Here is a 22935-nt window from a genome sequence, read left to right on the forward strand (position 1 = left end):
ATAGAAGAAAGCACTCCAGGACCAACCAACCCTTTCTAGAATTACATGATCTGTCGAGCTAACACTAGGTCTATGGGAGGAGCATCGGTAGTCTCAGTCTACACTTCTTCCTCTTATCCCACATCCTCAACATTCTCTTCTATCTCTTCATGATGCGCAGGAGGGTTCTCATTCACAGGAGCTCAATTCCCAGCAGGCGTTACTCTCCCACGGCCTCTACCCGTAGCTCTTTCTCAACCCCTACCTCGATCGCGCCTCTCGCTACATATTCTTCAGCTGGAGCATTGACGGGAGCTACGGGTCTGACGCCATTGAATCTACTATTAACCATCTGCGGACAGAAAAGTGAAGGATGTTAGATACCAATTTGAATCGTCAGATACCAATTGGAATCAAGTCATAGCACGAAAGGAGACAAGAGAAAACATATAGATTTCTTAAAGTCCTATAGCCTATCGAAGAAAAGTAAAGGCGTCCCCGTACCATTCCGCAATACTCTACTAGACTCATTTTGGTACATTAAGATCAACAAACCTAGGCTATGATACCAACTTTATCACGACCCAAACCGTCGTGATTGGCAACCACACTAACCCTCCGATGGGAGAACCACTACTACACCCAACAAAGCAACTAAACCAAACTAAAGCATTTAAGGATACGAAAACTGAAATAATAGCTAAAACTGAAGTTCCCATAAACTTCTAAAAGATCTAACATCGAACTAAGCAAATGTAGAAGAAATAACCTAGAACCTGAAAGTCAATGTACCAAAACATCTAACAATGAACCAAAGTCTAAACAAGAAGGGTTACAACCCCAACTAACAACTAATAACCAACAAGAAAAGTCTAAGTCTGAAATATGGACATAGACGAAAGTAGAAGTCATGGCATGGCAACCTGGAAGAACTCGCTCACCCTTGAATTCGAACGATGATCACTAATCTTTTAAGCGAGGTCTGTCAATAGATGCTTGAAGATGACCTGTACTCAACAAAGAAAGAACAAGTGCAGTATCAGTACACATCCATAGTGTACTGGTAGGATCACGCAGATATCCCACTAAGTGTAACATAAGCAGGTCAATACAACATATTAATCACATGCATATATCGAGCATATACAATATTATCAACAATTATGAATAACGAACAACTTCACATTTCTCAAGATACACAATTATGACAAGTCACGGGTCCTCTCATGGAACCCAAACCCAAACAGTTAGCATACCAGAACATGGTACCCAATCCAATGATTATGCCGAAATGTGGCAACCGATCCCATAATTATGCCGGAACATGGCAATCAATCCAGGTTAGTTATGCCAGAATGTGGCAATCAATCCAAGTTAGTTATGCCGGAACGTGGCAACGATCCATTCAACACACTACAATCACAATCACAAGTATATCTTTGAGATAATACAACTAAGTCATGATTTTATGATAACCATCATTCATCTATCTCATTTACAACAAGTATGATCAATAATGCAACATTCATATACATACATGTATCATAATGAAGCAAGAACAAACATACATCACACAATCATAGAATCACAACCATCACCTACCTCGAAACAAGCTTAAAACCCTAGGAAACTTGATCCTTCCCTTTTCGTATTTATTCCGCTTGTTCTTGGTCTACAAACAATCATAATAACATGGGAATCAATAAACAATCACTAATTACCCGAAACGCTAACAATTCTATAAACCCTAGATTATACCCATGATCCCAAGTATCCAAAATAGGGCTTTTTCCACCATAGTTTCCAATTCAAAACCCTCCTCCATCGATACTTACCCATTCTATTATGTTCTACCAATCGGAAAATGGATTCAAGGGGTTAAAAGCTTACCTTTAGCCTCAAAAATGGTGAAAAATAGTCAAGAACTCGTATGGGGTTGTCTCCTAGATCTCAAAGTCGAAAAGTGCAGAATAAAGTCATTTTAGGGCTTACTTACGATCTGAAGTCGTGTCGAACCCGCCACAACGGCCCTCACCTTGTTACAGTGTCCCCGCCCTGGCGGCAGAATTCTAGCCCCAGTGGCTTGCACGAAACCAGTGAGCTATTTTAATAATTCCAAGACCCCCATTTCATAACACACATTTAACCAATGACACTCATAAAATAATGTTCACGCTAAGATCGATTCTGGGAGTTCTACTCACCCGAATTCAATTCTGTAAAGTCATACTGATTCCTTAATGACTTATCTAACTACTCATGTAATCAAAATCATAATTAAAACACCCGATTGCTACCAGATTTCCCTACACCTCAACGACTCCGATTTTGTCCAAATCTGGACTAGGTTGGGAAATTCCAAGTTACTATGAAAAAGTTTTTTGACCCAAAAATTTCCCCGTTGACTTTTCTATAACGACGGAACCTGGTCGTTACAGTAAAGTACCGGTGATAATGTTGTGTTGTGAAAGGACATTCTCATAAACACATACTAGCATGATGTAAAAGGTTTTATCACATAAAAAGGATTCTTAGGTTGAAAGACTTGCTCACCTAATTGAATCAATGAATAAGAGTTATCCTAATGAACTAGCTTGGATTGACAAGCTGACATTCCTTTCCATTGATAATAAGAATAAGTCTCAAAATAATAAACTCAGAAATGTATAAGAACATTCAACTGGCCAAAAAAAGGCAACTTGAGTCTCAAACATTAACAATAGAAAGGAAAAAGACTCATGAACTAATATTGTCTATCTATGAAGCCTCTAATACTGTGAGGGATGTCGGGACAAGACCCCCGATCATCCTAACAAAACTCAAATAATAGAAATAAATAAGGGATCCTCCGGAAGCAATGAGGCTCACCAAACAACTCTAGGACTGCAAGTGGTAACAACGAAGCGCCTGTTGATGACCCGTATTACAACTGCATCATGAAAGATGCAGGTCAAATAGTGTCAGTATATGGAATGTACGAGCATGTAAGGGGAAATCTAAAACATGACATAACCTTGAACTGGAACTGAAGAAACATACTCACCTCATCTCAACTCAAGGATACTCAAAAATACTCAAAGGTACTCAATGACACTCAATTCAGAAGTACTCAACTCACCTCACCTCACTATAAAAATCAACAATAGAGATGCATTATAAGGAAAACTTTTAAAACAGTAGATAACAACTCATTGTATTTAAAAATATAATAATAACTCAGTTTGTATGTAAAGATACAAAATAACTCAATTTGGGAGATTCTCTAACTGACAACCATCACTATGAGCTATGTGATGATATATGATGATACAGTGTCTCGCCCACGCTGCCAAAACTGTCATATACCTTGTCGGGGTATATAATTCCTCAACTAAGTGGATCCACTAAGTTATGCTTAAAAGCAATAAGGAATCATCTAAAAAGTATGATCCTTTCTACCCACGTTGGCTACATGGTTTATGAGGACTTTGAGTTATTTGAACTCGTCCCCATATCGATGCTTAATACTACTCTCAAAATATAACTCAGCTCATATGTTTAAAAATATTTGCTCATCCTCAAACTTTGAGATTATTACTCAATAAAAAAATTTTAAAAGAGATAGTACTCAAACTCCTCATGAACTCATTTGGAAATTGGTGTTTCCTCTCATTTTAAATGTAAAAAAATTTACTCTTTGAAATACTTAGTCCGCATATATTAATTTTTTTAAAATGAAACTCAACTCTCCTCATCCTTATACTCAAGTCTTAAAACAAGTTTTAAATGATTGTAAAAGACTTCTCAAAATGACTCGAAAGAACTTTCAAGACTTTACTCTTAACTCTACCTTGAATTTGAATTATGAATTCAAGGGTTATGATTCATGTTATGAAGGATATCTCGATGTTTAGATGTCAAGTACATGATAATCTACTCAAAAACAACCCTCAAACTCATAACATATATCTCAAGAACTCATCAAACTCATCATAAACGATTTAAGAATGAAACTTCAAGAAAACTCATCAAAAACTCAAATCATTCAACCTCAAGAATGAAATTATGGATAAAATCACATGATTGGTGTATGGGTGAACGAAACCAACACTATGAGAACTCACATAGCTCGATTTGGCGAAGCAAATCCTCGATTCGCAAGAAATCTTGATCGTTCTTCCTTTTCTCCTCTTTTCTCTTCTTGAACTTCTCTCTAAAACCCTAAGCGTATGTAGGATTGTGAAAATTGACCCAAATCAGTTTAGACCCCTAAAATATTACTAAAAATGTTTAAAGCTGATGGGGTAAGAAAAAGACCAAAATACCCCTCATTAATTCGGGTAACTTTCCTTAACTGGACAGGATGACTTCAAACAGACATATCTCCCTCATCCGAACTCAAACTTACCAAACTCGATGGTGTTGAAAAGAGGATTCAAAGACTATTCATTTGATATCTTATGGGTCACCTAACATGTCACGACCCAGGGGTACACCCTAGATGTAACATGGCGTACTTGACCCCGAAAGGGTCTCATACAAGCCCTTAGCATATCATAACATAAGATAATAGAAAAGTACGGAAATTTTAAAAAAATTATCCATATAATTGAAGTCTTTTCAAAGCAAGCGGAAGTCTTTGCTACACTTTTGTCTCAAACCATCTAAACTCAACTTGAATTAAAACCTTTGGGACAGCCCATACAATAGTCTCAACATGAAAATAAAAGACATAAAGGAAATAGTGGGTTTGTCCTCGAAGCTATGAGGACTCACCAAATCTTCAACTCATTTTCTCCTTAGAAACCTAGCCTCAAGATTGGAACTCAAATCTCCAAACCCTACATTTGATTAGCATGTAGGCAAAGTATGCGTTAGTACAAAATGTACTAAATATGTTAGCTAGCATAACATCATAAGAGCATAATATAAGGGTTAGTCAATATAAGACATAATCCACAATCATATGAAATACTTCATGAAACATAAACTATAAGCATAAGAGGCAATATTATAATCATAAGCAAAGTCTCCAACATAAGCATCATATAAGCATTATCCCATCCTTAGTCATTCATATCATAATAAGACCATTCTCAAGTAACCTCAAAGCATACTTGTGCAAATGCATGAATAGCATCCCATAATACCATCCAAGCTAAGTATCCCTTTTTGGTCATCTTAATCATAGTTTATGTGCATAGTCAAGACCTAGGCTTTCATATTACAAGAGCACTATACTCCTAAGTAACCTCAAAGCATACTTGTGCAATGCATGAAAGGCATCCCATAATACCATTCACACTAAGCACAACCTTGAAGTCACCTTATTCATACTTACCATTCATCTGGTCTCATTCTTAGCTTACTTCACAACCAAAGGAATTTCTCACCTTTAGTCAATCATAACATAACAAGGAAGGAAACTATAGCACAATCATATCTAAGCATATATCACCTAAGAGGAACACTTCATGAGTTACCTTAAGGCAAGCTTGTGCCATGCATGAACAAGACCCCATAATCCTACCCATGCTAAGCTAGACACTTTAGGTTCATCATTCATGTTTATCATCTCTTAATCATCATAAAGACAAGGGGAATCACCTCTAGTCATGCATGTATTGGAGGGGACTACCAAGCTACAATCCAAACTAGTCATGCTCATATTCATGAATGCAAGGGGAATCACCTCAAGGCATGCATGTTTAGTTCATCATGAAGGACAGGAGGAATCACCTCAAGCCATACATATCATGGAATCATAAAGACAAGGGTAATAACCTCTAGTCATACATACTAATGAATCATAGGTATTCGCCTCCATGTTCATTATTAATGGAAATATAGGTATTCGCCTCCATATCCATTTTAATGTGTAATGTAGGTATTCCCCTCCACATCATCACATAAGGATCATAGGTAATCGCCTCCATGATTAACATAAAGGCTAATGGGTAATCACCGCTTGCCTTGGGAGTCATACATACATAAAGGGTAATCACCTCACTATTCCCATATCATGTCATGGGTAATCACATCATGTTTAACTAATTAGGAGCAAGGGAACTCACCTCACATTCCTATCGTGTAAAGGTCTTTTATGGGAATCACCACAAGCCTCATCACATCTCATAGTCCTAGGACTTAGATTCATTTTAGGTGAGAATAGACTTTCAACCGAGAATCATTATATACGAGAGAACCTTTCATGTCATATCATATACATGAATAATACCATATCTAGAATTCTACATTAGACATGGATATCATCATGACTCAAGTGATTTTATCACTTTATACATTCAAGCATTCATAAGGTAGATTATGTTGGTAAAGGTCTTCCACCATAACTGTATCCATTAAGCTTCTATTCTCATATAGACTTTATTCTCAAGCCTTAACATACCTAGTTCATCAAATTGGTTTTACTCTCAAAACCCTAGTGATCAACATTCATGACTACAAGTCTTACACTCAAAGCTTTACTTCTTACAATCATCATACATATCTAGATTTCAAGATGTTCTAATCACATTCTTCATTATTAGGTGATTCTAGACATAATTCATCATAAAGGTTCAACTTCAACTTTACTAGTCAAGATCCATCATATATACCATAATCTAGTTCAATTCATGTTTACATGTTTCTATTCTTGAACAATTACTACTCATAACATCAATTCTAGAAGATCACCTATGAATCCTCAATTTCACCTTTCATGGCATAAACCCACATAATTCAATCTCATAAATTAGACTAGGTTTAACCATGGAAAGTATATAAATTCATCATAATATCATAATTCAATACTAAAACAATCATAAACAAGTATTATCCACTCAATTGGAATCATACTTTAACACTACCCACAATGTAGGAAGAAACCCTAACTAGAATTGGGGTTTTATCTTCACAATTAGGGGAAATCTAGGGGGCTCAATGGATGGAATAATCCATAGATGAATAAGCTAACACACATTGATTCAAAGCCCTCACGAAGCTTGCATCAATGGAAGAATTATGCCCTAGCTTCCTTTTCTTCTTCTTCTAGAGAGAGAATTTTTGGTTTATTTTTGGTGAGTTGAGAGAATGATTGGAATGACTTAATTAGGGGTCTATTAGGCTTATATAGGGGGTCTAATTACTAATAAATTGACCCTACTTAACCACTAACTAATTCTAGAATATTCCCCTAACCCCTAACTTAACAACTTAAAACTCAAAATTGTCCCCACCCACGAAACCACACCCACAGATCGTGGGTGGGTCCACGGACCGTACGGATCATTCGTGGGTGGTGGTCTGGGGCTCAACATGCAGGGGAAACTAAGGCCTTGACCCACGACCCCTTCCCATGGGGAGTGGGTCCATCTACTGTCCGTAGATGCCCTTTGTGGAAGGGCTGTTTTTTTTTTTTCACAGATTTTGGGGCTGTTTTGGGGTCCTCCTCAAGGACCCCTTGGTTGGTCCTTGGGGGGTCGTACCTTGACACCCTAACCCTAAAACCCTCATTCTAACTACGGGAAGTCATTTTACGATTCTTACCCTCATATCAAACCCTAAAACCTTAACACAAGGCTCTAGAACTTTCTAGTTTAACTTACTAGTTTTTGGGGTTTTATATAACTCATCTTGTACTGAAAGTTATGGTGTTTGAAGTTGACCCAAAACTCACAACTAAAGAATAACTTGAACAAATCTCAGATTAGCTCTTTCCTATTTAGTTCTTTCTAAAATTAGTTCTTTCTAAGGCGGGATGTTACAGGTGGATTTGAAATTCACAAAAGAAATTGTTTGTCTAACAACTATTCATCATGCATCTTATCAAATTTTGGTAAATTTGAATCTAATTTGAATGGTTCTTCGATGAACATGAAACGATGAATAGGGATAAAAAAGTAAATTTTGATTTTTTTGGTTCGGTAAGGATTCGAGTCTGACTGATTGACAGTAAGATGAGACCTGTAAGCGAAATTTATGGGATTTTAATTGGATTTTCTGTTTTTCTCCCTTTTTAGCATAACAACTTGGTACATAATGTATCAGCATTAATGTATCCGGATTGTGAGTTATGTATTCGGATGGTGTAAAAATTAAGGGATTATTGTAATTAGAGAAAGAGTAAAGATAGGATGTAATTTACTTATTACACTATGGGGCCGTTTGGTAGGCTGCATTAAAAGAAATAGTCCATGTATTATGTATGGTATTATTTAGTACTATGTTTGGTAGGAATTTGAGCCTATGTATAACTAATCCATGGATTAGTTATACATCCTACATGGTATTATAGGATGTATTACTAATACCTTCCATTTGGAGGTATTAGTAATACATAGGATAATACCATGGGATAAGTCTATGTAAAGACAAAAACATCTCTCAAATCATTTTAATTATTTGTTTATTTTCTTGATTTTATGTTTTATATTTGTATTAGTAAATTTATTTAAATAAATTAGATTACAAATTCTTTAGAGAGAGTTGTTTGTTACTAAATAAATCCAATACAAATTTGAAATGTGAGTTATTTAACATTTACTAATTAAAAGGCAAATATATCACTACACGACGTTTGCGATCTTAATTGAATGGATTATATATATATGTGTGTGTGGGTGGTTGGGTGGGTGGGTGTGCGCGTGCGTGTGTGTGCGTGCGTGTGTGCGTGTGTGCATGTGTGCGTGTAGGCGTGTGGGCGTGTGGGCGTGTGGGCGTGTGGGCGTGTGTGTATGTGTGTGCGTGCGTGCGTGCCTGCATGAGTGTGTGTGTGTGAGATTTTCTAACTATTTGTATTTTGAACAATTTAAGAAATTACATACATATTAAAACTATAAGTTGAAATTTTTATGTGTAAATGTAGTTGGTTTATTCAATTTTTTCATCTCGCCTTTTCAATTTTAAAAGTAGATGGTTTATCTTTTTAAAATTGAAAATTGACATTTTGTGAGTGATCAATTTATTAAGATGACAATTATTTATCCTCAAATAATTCAAGTGAAAAAATAGGAAACATGACAACAAATTGTTCTTCTGATAGCTAGTTAGAAGGCCATAAAAAATAATTTTGTCCGACAATTATCTAGCTTGACCCAACTACATAATAATTCAAGGGTATAATTGTAAAGAAATTTTTTAAAGAGCTTTAATCAAAACACAAGATGAAGTTTGAAACAATGAACCAAACACTTGATAAAAGTAAATCCTACATTACTAATCCATGTATTACTAATCCATGCATTATACTACTAATCCATACATTACTAATCCATGCGCTATTAATTTTTGTACCAAACGACCCCTATGAGATTTATATAAGTTATACTATCTTTTATACCCATCTTTGCTAGTCTTAATTGTGACTTGATTTTGTATGCTTTATTTTTTTAATATCCCCAAATGTTAATAGTTGAACAAGCCAAATAACTTCATGTCTAACCATGAGAAAAAAAAAATCTTACAAAACACACACTAGTTTTAACCTTTTTAAGGTTTTCAGAATTTAAATTTAATGAGTTTCAACTTTAAATATTAGATATGCTCTTATAGTGACTTGTCAATTAACTTCAACACCGATAAACGTTGTTTTGATTTTTATTACTAATAATAAATTTATGACACCAACTGATTCATTATATCACACGAATTTTAAATTTTAATTTGATGAGTTACTCTATTCTACATAATAAAATATTAAGTTCAGATTAATTTGATGCTTAACATCAGCCCCTGCCTGCTACTGGCGTATCATTCTTTTTATTATCCAATTGTCCAGATCTCTGACATCATATTTGAAAAAAAAAATAGGTACGACCAAACATTATTTAATAGTCTCAATTTACCTAGTATCTTTTGAATTTTGATCAGATTCATAACATTAATTGTAAATTTAGATATAGAACCACTTAGGTTTTTTGAAATAAAATTTCTACATTTGAAATGTAGGTTAAAAATACAACACAGGAAACTAGTATATTGTTAAAGAAAACTCATTTGACTATCGAAAATACGAAAATATCACATAAATTAAAGGGTTGTTTAAAAGCTAGATAAGAAAAAGTTTACATATATTAATATTTGTATAACTTATACGACGTCTGATAAATAGATAGGAAATATGTTATTCATGTATAAAATTGATACGACATTTGGTTGACAATTTAGAAATCCGTGCATGACTAACACATGTATAAAATAATATACAGATTCGCTCATAACCAATCCCTACATTATTATTAATACATGCATAATTAACTCTAACCAGCTATCATACGATGAAAGGAATACCTTATAAGACTATAACTTGATAACTTAAAAAACAGAAGTAAACCATGGATTACCTAGCCATTGTTGGAGGAGTAGTCCTTTCCTTGACTTTGATCCAAATCCTCTATCTTGTTCAAGAAATTAGAAGCAAAGGATCATGTAACAACAAGAAACTTCCACCAGGTCCAATCCGATTACCTTTTATAGGTAATCTACATAACTTACTAGGTGCACAACCCCACAAGTCTCTTGCAAATCTTGGCCAAAAATATGGTCCAATATATAGCTTGAGATTGGGAAATATAACCACAGTGGTCATATCTTCATCAGCTGCTGTTAAAGAAGTCCTACAAAAGCAAGATTTAGCCTTTTCTAGATCAGTACCAGATGCAATGTGTGCACACAACCATCACCAATTCTCTGTTATATGGCTACCTATGGATAATCGATGGAGACGCCTTCGGAAAATCTTGAATACGTATATCTTTTCAGGTATTTTTTTCATCATTTGTTATGGAAAAAGTGGTAAATGGGCGGTTTGGGTCGAATATGAAGAGTTAAAAACAGGTCAAATCAATAAAAGGATTTTGTCTCAATCCACCACAAGTTTGTTCTTGTAGTCGTAGTACTATTCTTGCAGTTTCTTGTCTTTTTATCTCTATTACTATCTATATTTTTGTCTAGTTCGATAGTAGTATTACTTTAGTACTGTTATGATATTATATATTGTTTTTGTTATTATCTATTGTCTCTTTTACTTTCAATACATCCTTTTCTAGACAGTTTTTGTCTTGAGTCGAGGATCTATTAGAAACAGTCTCTCTTCTTTACCTTTGAGGTAGAAGTTAGGTCTGCGTACACTCTACCTTCTGAGACCCTACTTTGTAAAACTATATGCATTGGATATGTTATTGTTGTTGTATATTGAGTTCAACCAGTTATGTCAATTAGTCAAACCCTTTTTAAAGTAGAAAATGGAGTAACTTTAGATTGATTTTACCCCCTTTTCCCAGGGAACAAGCTTGATGCAAACCAGTATCTGAGGTCTAGGAAGATCAAAGAGCTAATTGATTATTGCCACAAACATAGCCAAACAGGGGAGGCAGTGGATATTGGCCAAGCTACTTTTTATACCTCATTGAGTTTACTTTCCATACCATTTTCTCCAGGGATTTTGCTGACCCCTATGTGAATTCAGGTGAGTCTTTTAGTCCTGTCAGAAATTTATATGTCCCTAGTAGTTTTTACTTTGTATAAAATTGATCTAAGGGGAATTTAAATAAGGCAGCATGATCAGTGATGATTCAGGTGATATGTCTTTCAACTTTGAGTGTGCACAAATAGATACTTAAACATGTATAAAGTTGAACATGTTGAGACACATGTCTTACTTGGCTTATACAAATCAATTAGAGTGTAACTCACACAAATTGTCACGTAGAATGTGTGTGACTACTTGTTCAATTTTATACAAATTTTAGTATCTAGTTGTGCACAACTTTGGATGTAAGACATAGATATCAATTAAGCTCAACATAAAAGGCACATTTAAGTCTTATTGTCTTTATGTACACTAAACTCTAACTTGCTCGAAATTGAGGGTTGAGTCAGGTAAGGAATTTAGAGAATCAGTCTGCAAATTTATGGAGGAGTTAGGTAAGCCCAACGTAGTAGATTTCTTCCCTATGCTTAGAAGAATGGATCCTCAAGGGATTAGGCGACGCATTAGCATTCATGCCGGGAAGTTGCTTAAGCTTTTTGAGGGGTTGATCGATGAACGCGTAGAGCAGAGGAAGCTGCAAACTAATACTACTAGTAGCAATGACGATGTTCTTGATGTCTTGCTCAATGTTAGCCAAGAAGATCCTGAGGCAATTCAAAGAAAGGACATAGAACATATGTTCCTGGTATGTGCTGTTTTTTTACCAAATGTTGCTCTGTTTGGCTATATTTGGTTTCTTTTGATGTTATTCGTTTGACATATATATGTTTTTGACCTCTAATTTTAGGTTATATTCTTTATTTTTAGTCTGTCAAAAAAAAAGAATGATATAGTTCTATATGAAGTAATAATTTAATTTTACAATGTCTATTTGACTCTTACTTATATGATTTATAGTCTCACAAATTAGATGGTCTCAATTGACAAATAAACACTCTAACTTTGTATTGTAGGACCTTTTTGTTGCGGGAACTGAAACAACTTCAAATACGGTAGAATGGGCAATGTCAGAAGTCATGAAAACCCCAGAAGTTATGAAGAAAGCCCAAACCGAGCTCAAACAAGTTATTGGCAAAGGCAAGTTAATAGAAGAAAAGGATGTTCCACTCCTCCCTTATTTGCAATGCATTGTGAAAGAAACCATGCGATTACACCCACCAGGTCCCTTGTTTTTGCGCACTGCCAAACAAGATGTTGAATTGTGTGGCTACTTCATCCTGAAAGGCTCACTAGTTCTAATTCATGTATGGTTAATGGCCCACGACCCAATTATTTGGGAGGATCCTTTGGTATTTAAGCCAGAAAGATTTTGGGGTTCGGAATTTGAGGTTAGTAGTCAGGATTTCGAGTTAATTCCATTTGGTGCTGGACGGAGAATATGCCCCGGATTACCTTTGGCAATGAGGACAGTTCCAGCTATATTGGGTTCATTGTTGAATTCATTTGATTGGAAGGTTGAAGGGGAGATCGCACCAAAAGACTTGGACATGGAAGAAAAGTTTGGTCCTACACTAGCCAAATCGTGTCCTCTCCGCATTATACCTCTTCCAATTTCTAATACACAAAGCTAATGTAATCTTTATTTTTATTAATACACTCTACCAAACGATCCCTAAAGGTTCGTCACTCATTCGCCTTTGTACCATGATTTTTAACATATTTAATTAATAGTGAGTCCACGTTTACTTTATTCCTATGCAGAACGTTTGAGTATTCGGACAAAAAATGTATATATTTAATTATTATTTGTCTCATATTTTAATTTTGAGTATTAATCTATTGTTTAGGTTAGAATATACACAATGAAAGTATGAATTTCATATTACACGTCTTTACATAGTTACTAGGTAACATTATATGAACGAATTAAGAAAATACTAACACGTTGAAATTTTCACAAAACTCATTCAAAGTCAACGAATTTAGAACTTCAATCTTCTACTATTTTTCTGATTAATATTTCAAAAAGAACTTATTTTTCTGGAAAAGATGATTCTTTTTTTTTAACAAAACTGCCCTTTTAATTCTCAATTTCCATTGAAGAAGAGAGGGAAAGGGCAGAATAATTTCATCCATTAAAGATCAAAAATGTATTCTGTCTTTAAGGGCAAAGCGTTGCCTTAATAAGCAAAACGTTTCTTGCTCTTAAAAGGAGTATTCGTTTTCTAGCTAGTTGCTTTATTTATTAGAATGCTTGTTGGGTACCATGTTATTGGTACTCACTGTTTGCTTCTATACTTGTGAAGGTTCCAAGCTTGGTATAGTGTGATGGCTCTTTCTCTCATATCTCTGAGGCTTGTCAAAGAACTGTTGAGAGGTAATCATCCCGGCGTGCCCTCTAGTTCTTATTTTATGCTTTTTTCTATTTGAGAAACAAAGACTTGAGAGTTGTACTTATTTCTTAATTCTGCATTTTATGTATTAGTGGTTTGTACACTTGATAACCATGTTTTGGGGTGTTAATAGAATGAATAACTTTTCCACTTTATCTTGCTCTTGCTTTATGTTTCTGTCTTTTCGTTCGTTTTATTGGGTTGAGGCTTACTTGTCTTGGTGGAAATAGATAAATATCATCACGTTTATTTTTGGGTCATGACAATTTTACATTTTATTGTGATGGAATAAAGAGATGTAAAAATCAAAAGATTTGAAGCAAAATTTATTTTTAATAAAAATAGAAAGGAAAAAAAATTAGTAAAATAGTTTATAATCACAAAAAATTTAAAAATATATTTTTGATAGGAAGGAGCTAAGACCTGTCAGCAGATAAAGACGTAAGGAGCTGTTGATGGCTACGTCCATTGCGACGCGGTGGTCATCGGGACCCAACTGAGTGCGTTACACGGTACACCGCATTCAAATATTTTTCGGACCAATAAGGATTGTGGTGGAGTGACAAGTATTTCTTCATCTTTAATCAAGAGGTCTCAGGTTCGAGTCCCCTTAGGTATGGAGTCACCTTTGTCAGGGAGCGCTTTACCCTCCAATGTGAAATTTTTCGGTGCGAATCCGGATCTAGTCGGGCTCCAATGTGGGTACTGGACACCGAATGAAAAACCAAAAAATTAAAAAAAAATTCGGACTTAAATTTTAAATTTATGTTGGACTAAATTATTTTTAAAAAAAAATTCTATATCTATAAATAGGTCATAAACATAGTTTGTTTTAAGAAAATAAATTGATGAGGAAAAAGCTAAGAGTTATTCTTATTGTGAAGACGGAAAATTATTTGATTTTACATTTTCTTTTCTATATTATTAACTTATTTTTTCTTAAAATGTCTTATTTTTCTTCCATGTCTATGTGGGAGAGAAGGCCCAAAATAGTCCCTCATCTTTTGGTTAAAACTCAAAGTCATTCTTGAGTTTTCACATGGAACACTAATAATCCCTCATGTTTGTAATATTGGAGCACTTTTGGTCCTTTTCAAATTTTTGACAAATTGTATGAATGTGTGACATTAATGAAGTATTTTCGAAAAAAAATGTACATATTTGTTGTATGAAATTTGTATTAAAATAGTATGAAAGTGTTTGGAATGTACTATTTGAATGATATTTGTATGAAATATTTTTTGATTGAATATAAAAATTGTTTTGTAATATTCTGTCTGTCTGAATGATATTTGCATTTCGAATTGTTTGTTTGTTCATTTCCCCAAAATATTCAAGGATAAGTCTATTGGAAATAGACGGATCTAAGATAAAATCAGAATGAAGTCCACATTTAAGACTAGTTACTGCTGAAAATTCCTTGTTTCGAATCGTAATTATGTACCGTTTATTTTAATAACAAACATGTCGTCTCGGACATTTTCTTTTTCAAGAATCATCAAATGTCGCAGTAGTTGACATTGAATCTTTATATGGTGCATGTCATAGAATAAACCAAAAGGTGTTTGTTCGAGAAATTGTCTCTCTTGCCCAAGAAAAGTCAAAAGATCAGCAAATACATTCATGTTAGTACACGAAGACCAGTGCGTGTCTCTTCCTTTCCTATAAAATAAAATTGTGTATACTACATTAAAAGATACTTCATACACATATTATTCAGTTTCATACAGAAATATCATTTTCATATACATATTATTCAGTTAAAATATACAAATCATACATAACTTAATAGTTTCACATTTCATACACACTTCACACACATAGGATTCAATTTTCATTCCAGCAGTAACCATAGTTCACATTTCACACACACTTCATATACAGTATGTATAAAGAAATGACATAAATTATATTCACATTTCACACACACATCATACACATTATTCACACACACATCATACACATTATTCACACACACTATATACACAATTTTCTTTCCAGCAATAATCATAGTTCACATTTCACACACATTTCATACACAATATTTATAAAAAATATGACATACATTATATTCACATTTCACACACACTGCATACACATATTATTCACACACACTCCATACATATATTATTCACACACACTTCATACACTTATTATTCAAAAAATTCCAGGAGTACCTATACAATACATAGTAGTTAAATAAGATCATAAAATTTGAAAACAAAATTAATAATTCATATGCATATCAATGTTGTATCATAATTCATACAAAATACATCATTTAAAATTTATAATCAAATGCATAAACATTTTATTCAGATTTGGAACAAATTTCAGAAAAATAAAAATTTGAAAACAACAATAATATTAATGTGATATAAAAAAATAACTATTTTGAGTAATGTGAAAAATAAATTAAATAAATTACTTACCTTAACCACTTTTTTGGGCTTTCTGGATTTTGATAATTCCGATTCATCCTTTTTTGTTTTTCTTCTTGTATAATGTTTTGATGTTTCAGCAACTTCAACCTTTGTTGCTTTTTTTAGTTTTCTTCTTTTTTGTTTGACCAAAAAAATTTGAATCTAAATCGGAATCAGACTCTGGAGGGATTTCAACAAGTTTTTTCCCTTCCTCTTCCTCCCCCTTTGATTTGTCGTAGTCGCCCTTTGATTTGCTTCATTATTTTTATCTTTTTGATTCTTCGAACGAGATGGACCACCGGTGTCTGGAATTTGAACAGTTTTAGACGGGATGTTTGAGATAATATATTAAACGATGGAGCATGAGCATCATCAATTGAAATTTCGTCAAATCTGGGGCTCTTTCGTGGAGTTTCAATTTGTTTCTTAGACATGATGATGAATAATCGTGGGTAAGATGGGTAATCGGTTTTGATGTTGGACTAGATGAGAAAGAATGGAGAAAGTTTGATAGTGGATTGTGGGTTGAGTCGTGTGGGAGTGAAGAAACGTGTGGGGTGGTGGTGTGATCGATGATTGGGAATGGTAACGGTAAACAAGGAAAGGAAATCCCTAAAATTGGATAACTGAAAATTTTAGTTTTTAAAAAAAGGAAGTAAATTAATTATCTATTATTAATTAATAATAAAAAACTATAAATAGATTAATAATTTATTAAATAAATATAATTTAATTTTAAAATTAAATTAAATTTAACTGATATGTCATAGCCCGTAAATAATCTGCTATAAGCAAGAAATTTTTAAAATCAAGTTTAAAACCCGTAATATTTACTCTTAAATGTGTACATGGAGTGATTTTTTCTTTCCAACAATTGATATTAAGATAAATATAGAGTTTGGATCAAAATTACTGATGAAATTCACTCAAACTTAACTGAAAGTCTAGCTTAGTTCTTGAATACACATGAAGAAATTTTACTGTGCATGAAAAAGTTATATTTTCTTTAGTAATTGCTAGCTCTTTTATTGAACTTCATTTACCTATTGACTATTGTATCGACATAGTGCATAGAAACAAATTGATTAGGAGTATATAGGTGAGTCTTCTCTATTGGAAATGTCTATCGATTATAGCAGCGGCGGACCCAAGATTTAAAGTGAAGATTAATGGGTGCTCGAGTACCTGAAAAGGTCAACATAGTTCCGCCCCTGGATTATAGTGCTTTAAGATCAAGTGTTATTACAAAATTTATTAAAATTTACTTTTGCATATGATAATTATTATTTATTTTTATTTTTAAAAAAAGTGTGACTCAATCTATGTATTTTTATAGAAAAAATCTACTATTCCTATTCATTTATACATAACCCAATTAAATAATAGTTGAAGATGTCTGTTATTTTTTTAGTGCATTTATCATGTTAATTATTTGCTTCCGTTGCTTTTCCTAACGTTACTTTTTCTCATGGCTTTTTATATTCATGCCTTAGGAATTTAGGGGTACATGATCGGGTTTTTCTAATATCAAATCAAACTATTTGTGTCGAATTTTTAAATCTATAAACCAAATCAAACCAATTAAACTCGGGTTTTTCGGGTTTTTTCGGATTTCTCCGGTAAAGTATTCATACAAACATATAATTTACTTGTACTTCAAATATTTCTTTAGTTCTACCAAAATACAACTATCTAAGGTGTTTCTTAAGAAAATAACATAAAATATGATATGAGTAATGACACTAAAATATCCAATAAAAAAATAATAATAATGAAATCGCGTAAAACAAATATTGCAAATTAACAAGCCATAATGAAAATGATCATAACTTAAAAGTACTAAATCATGCTAAAATAAGTTTAATAAGTATTAGTTACATGACTAAACATTAAAAGAAATTAAAATTAGATTATGTATTTGAATTGTCTAAACCAATGTAAAACCAAAGAACAAATATTCAATATTATTTTCATTCTTAGTGTTGAATTGATTTTCTTTTTGCATTAGTATTAATTTGATTTTGATTTAAGCTTTATTATAATTACCAACATCTGTGGACTATAATCTTTATTGAACCATTCAGAATTCCAAGTTTCAAACTTGAAATAATATATTAAAAGATAAAAACTATGAAAAAGTATAAGAAATATTTAAAAATTATATCAAAGTAAATATTTTTATGTATAAATAAAATTTTAAAATTATATATATAATGTCGGGTTGGTTTGGTCTCGGGTTGGTTTTTTTAGTTAAAACCAAACCAACCCAAATATGGTCGGGTTTGTTTTCTCAATACCAAACCAAGTCAAACCAACCACTAGTCGGATTTTTTTTTCTCGATTTGCGATTTGATTCGGTTTTCGGTTCGATTTTGTACACCCCTACTTAGGATATAATAGTGGTGGTTAGTTAGATGACAAAGAAATTTTGGGATTAATTAGAATGATATTAATTTTTATTGACAGTTTTATATGTTGCATCAAAAATATTTTGATTTAAATGCCTTACGCCGCGACATTTCAATGGGCATATTTCCAATTCCATAGTATCATCTGTCTTTATATTATATATGGGTACTGTTTCGACAATTTACAAGTAGATATTACTAAAAAAATTGGCTTAGAAAGATTAATTAAGAAGGTTTTCAATTAGCCTCATGCCACATGCATTTTTTTAATTCCAATTTTATGCTTAGCTTGATTTTCACTAGCAAACAAAATATTTTTTTTAAGTTTTTTACCCGTTCACATGCTTGAGAACAAGAGTGGGTACATTTTTAAATTACGTGTGTCATGGGTGAGAGAAAATATGAAGAAGGGAGAAACTTTCTGTAATGACCCTAAAGGTCATTTTTGGAAATTTTTATAAAATGACCGTTTTACCCCTCTCGATAGTTGCCCCAAGTCTTAATTGTTGTATTTTCGAAGTTGGTTTAAAGAAAAATTGATGAAAAGTTGAGTTTTTGGAAAGTTGAGTTTTTAAGAGTTAAAGTTTGATTAAAAGTGCTATTTCGAGTCATTTGGAGTTTCGAGACTCGAATCGGATTTCCGTCGAATCCAGCAGTTTTAGAATGTCGAAACGGGTCTATGAGAATTTACAGAGTCGAATTTGGAGTTAAAACGAAGATTTGAGGTCCTAAGTTGCAAAAATTGTGAAATTTTGATCAAGAGTTGACTTTGGTCAACAAACGAGGTTCCGGTGCTCGAAATGGAATTCCGAGGGCACCGTTGGATTCAGGGGGTGATTCTAAGTCTAGAATGAGTCTTGGTTGAATTTTTAGAGGCCCCGAGTGCGTTTCGCGTTTTTGAGCCTAAAGTTAGTTTCTTGACACCTTATTGGATACCGGGTCAAGGAGACCTCGAATTCAAATTCCGACGATTTCATTGAGTCCGAAATGTCATTTTCAAGCTAGTAGCATATTTGGTTTGTGTTTGGGAAGTGCCAAATGAGTTTTGGGTGAGCTTTTAAGCTTCTTGGATGCTTTGACACTATTTCAGCAAATTGTGGCAACTAAAGGGTTCATTATTAGTTTTAAAGGTCGAAAAATTATTCCGAAAGTTCTGAAATTTTGAGCATGAATTATAGGACTTATCTGCAAATTTTGGGTGCATTTTCGCTAACCCGAGATTGGACTTTTATCGCAAATAAGAAATAATTGTTTACCGAGTAGAAATGATATTTGACTGGGCAACGAGCATGAAATTGAGCTCCGATTGAACGAGCAGATCCATATCATTATTTAAGACATTTACAAAAAAAAGAATCGGGTCATTTCACTATCGTATGAGGAAATTACGGCCTTTTTAGTGAAAGATTAACTGCTGTTTTTCTGGTGCATAACAGTCATGTATTGTTATAAAAATTTCAGACTGTGTTCATTTGGTATTTTGAGCATATCGGGAGTTCTAGAGATCGGAATGGAGTGATTCTTACGGGTTTCTTCTTGAATTAATATGAGGGTTAGTATTCAATCTTCAATTCGACATTTTCTCATAATTTCTTTATCTGGTTATTTTTCCTATCCGTAAATCTCTTGGAAAAAATTGGGGTTTTATCGATTTGGACTCCCTTTTTGATGAAAAAGGTATATTTACGATCCTTATGTTATGGGTAAACTGATTTTAACATAAAATTATTGATTCATCGATTATTTTCATCATATTAACCGCGTACAATTTGGACTTTCCCGGTAAAGTTAAAGTTTGATAAATTGAGAATTTCAAGGTCGATCTTAACTCCGTTTTTGATGAAATTTCATATTTGAACTTATCTAAGCATGGGTAAGATGTTTTTCAAGAGATATTTCATTTTCGAGTCGGGATTTCGGATCCGAATATTTTAGGCTTCTTCAAGAACGTGGATTTTCCTTCAAATTGAGTTTGTGAATTGATTTCAACTCCGTTTTCAAATTGGTTTTCACCATTATCTTCCAAATACTTTAAGGATCATTTTACATCAAAAATTTCCAGATTTGGGTATCGTTTTCCGGTATGAGACTTTTGGACTATTTTGCCCTTTTTTCCTAAATTTCTTGATTTTGGTGTCATTGGACTCGAATTGTGATTGTGAATAATTGTTTGAATAGATTATCGTGATCCGAATTATACTCGGAAAGGAAAGGCTCAAGTCAAGTAACTTTTGGAGTTCGTTTTAAGGCAAGTGGCTTCCAAACTTTGTAAAACTCTTAGACTACGCATGACTACTTTCCTAATTGTGTTGGGGAGTAATGGGGATTGAGGATGAGTTTTATTTGTTGATTGAAATTGTTGTAAATGAAAGATGGGGAATAAAACGAGCTAAATGTGTTATATGTGACTAGAATTTGTTGAATAAATCATGTGATAAATGATATTGAGGGGATAGAAGAGCATGAGTAGGCTATGATTGATACAGACATTGATGTTGAGACAGATGATGTGTAATACTATGATGTGGTCATGATATGGTTGTGATTGAGATAGGTGATGTGTAATACTATGATGTGGTCGTGATATGGTGGTGATTGAGACAGGTGATGTGTAATACTATGATGTGGTCGTGATATGGTTGTGATTGAGACAGATGATGTGTAATACTATGATGTGATCGTGATATGATTGTGATTGATGACATGTGCATATTCATTATTCATCCCATGTGTGAACTATCTGTTGCATGAGTTCTGAGACACTGATATGAGGATGGATGGATATGAGACACAGTTGAGACTAGCTCCGGCTAGAGATATATGAGATGGACTAGCTCCGGCTAGCGATTTGGATGCCGATGGGATCTGGTTCCGGCGGTGATACATGGTCCATGTGTGGCCCCCATGGGTTCTGATTTGAGTATTCAGCGCGGATTGATTACGTCAACAGATGTGTATCGTAGGACAGACATGCATCACGACTACATGACATCATTATTGCATTTTGCATCACATTTGCCTTATCTTTGTCTGTGATGTGTGGATTGTATCGATTTACCCTTCTTATGTGGAATTTGATCTACTTGCTCTTATTTGTTGATCTGAGGTTGATGAGGATATACTGTTGGTTCTGGCTATTGAATATGATCTGTTTAGTATAGGTTGGTTGGTTTGCTGCTAGATTGAAGTTTCGGTGGTTCGGTTGGGATTGAAAAGAGTTGTTTGTAGTTGCTAGTTTTGCTTAGTTTAAATTTACTTGCGAGTACCTGTGGTTTTCGGTACTCACCCTTGCTTCTACACAATTGTGTAGGTTGACAGCTCTCTCTCAGATTCGGCTTAGTAGTTTCTTTAGCAGATTGAGCTTCGGGACATACTCGAGAGGTAGCAGTTCATTCCAGACGTGCCCTTGAGTTATCTTTACTTTCAGTTTTGTTCTATTCGAGAACTATACTCTGAGACTTGTATATTTTTATTCGAATTCTGTATTTAGAGGTTTGTACATGTGACAACCAAATTCTGGGTAGTGTTGAGTCTTAATTAAAGTTTTCCGCTTATTTATTATCTTTTATTCTCGTATTTCTACTTCTCTATCGTTGTGGTTGGGTTAGGCTGACGTGTCCAGTGGGAAATGGACACGTGCCATCACATCCGGATTTGGAGTGTGACACTTTCATGGTTCTAAGGGCCTCCTTATAACTCATAACGCTTGACCAATGCTTCTTCTTTTGAGCTAATTTTTGAGGGTCAATTAGATCTAAAATCTAATTTAACATAATATCATAATCGAATCTCGTGTGAGCTCCCGGAAATCAAACTATTGTGGGAGTAAAGATATACTTGATCTATGAATGTGCTGTAAGAATTAAATTCAAGACCTAATTTAAGTACACTTTTATAAGTAGGCGTGCAATTAGAAGTTTGAACTATGCGATAAGTTCTAAAGAAAAGGAAAATAAGTACATATATACATATGCTAAATAATGTACAAAGGAAAACTATGATTTAATCTAGACATGAGTAGATCAATTGTTCTTCAAAATTTATTAACACTTTCCAAGGCATGGAAAGTTAAAAGAAAGTAAGTGTTAATAATAAATTAGATTAAAACTTGAATTTTATCAATTTAGATTTGTGATTAAAATATTATTATTCAGTTCACTAGTATAATTATAATTTTGAAATTCATTGCTTGAATAAATAAATAAATAAATAACATTAGTTTAATTTAATAAATATATTATTAATCATAAGCCTTAATGAGTACGATATCTAACTATCAAGTTATTACTTACTATCACATACGAATTTTATCATAACAA

The 22935-nt window shown here is 33.7% G+C and overlaps 1 protein-coding gene and 1 pseudogene across 1 annotated transcript in view; one reads left to right on the forward strand and one right to left on the reverse strand.

Annotated features, from left to right (window-relative positions):
• Nucleotides 1–22935, reverse strand: part of LOC125810235 (red chlorophyll catabolite reductase, chloroplastic) — a 1038333-nt gene that overhangs the window by 272242 nt on the left and 743156 nt on the right. The window lies entirely within an intron of this gene.
• LOC125810274 (geraniol 8-hydroxylase-like) lies at nt 10296–13023 on the forward strand (annotated as a pseudogene).

The sequence above is a fragment of the Solanum verrucosum genome, unplaced genomic scaffold, assembly GCF_900185275.1.
Source record: "Solanum verrucosum unplaced genomic scaffold, falcon-dt-bn FXZP01000038.1, whole genome shotgun sequence".
NCBI lineage: Eukaryota > Viridiplantae > Streptophyta > Magnoliopsida > Solanales > Solanaceae > Solanum > Solanum verrucosum.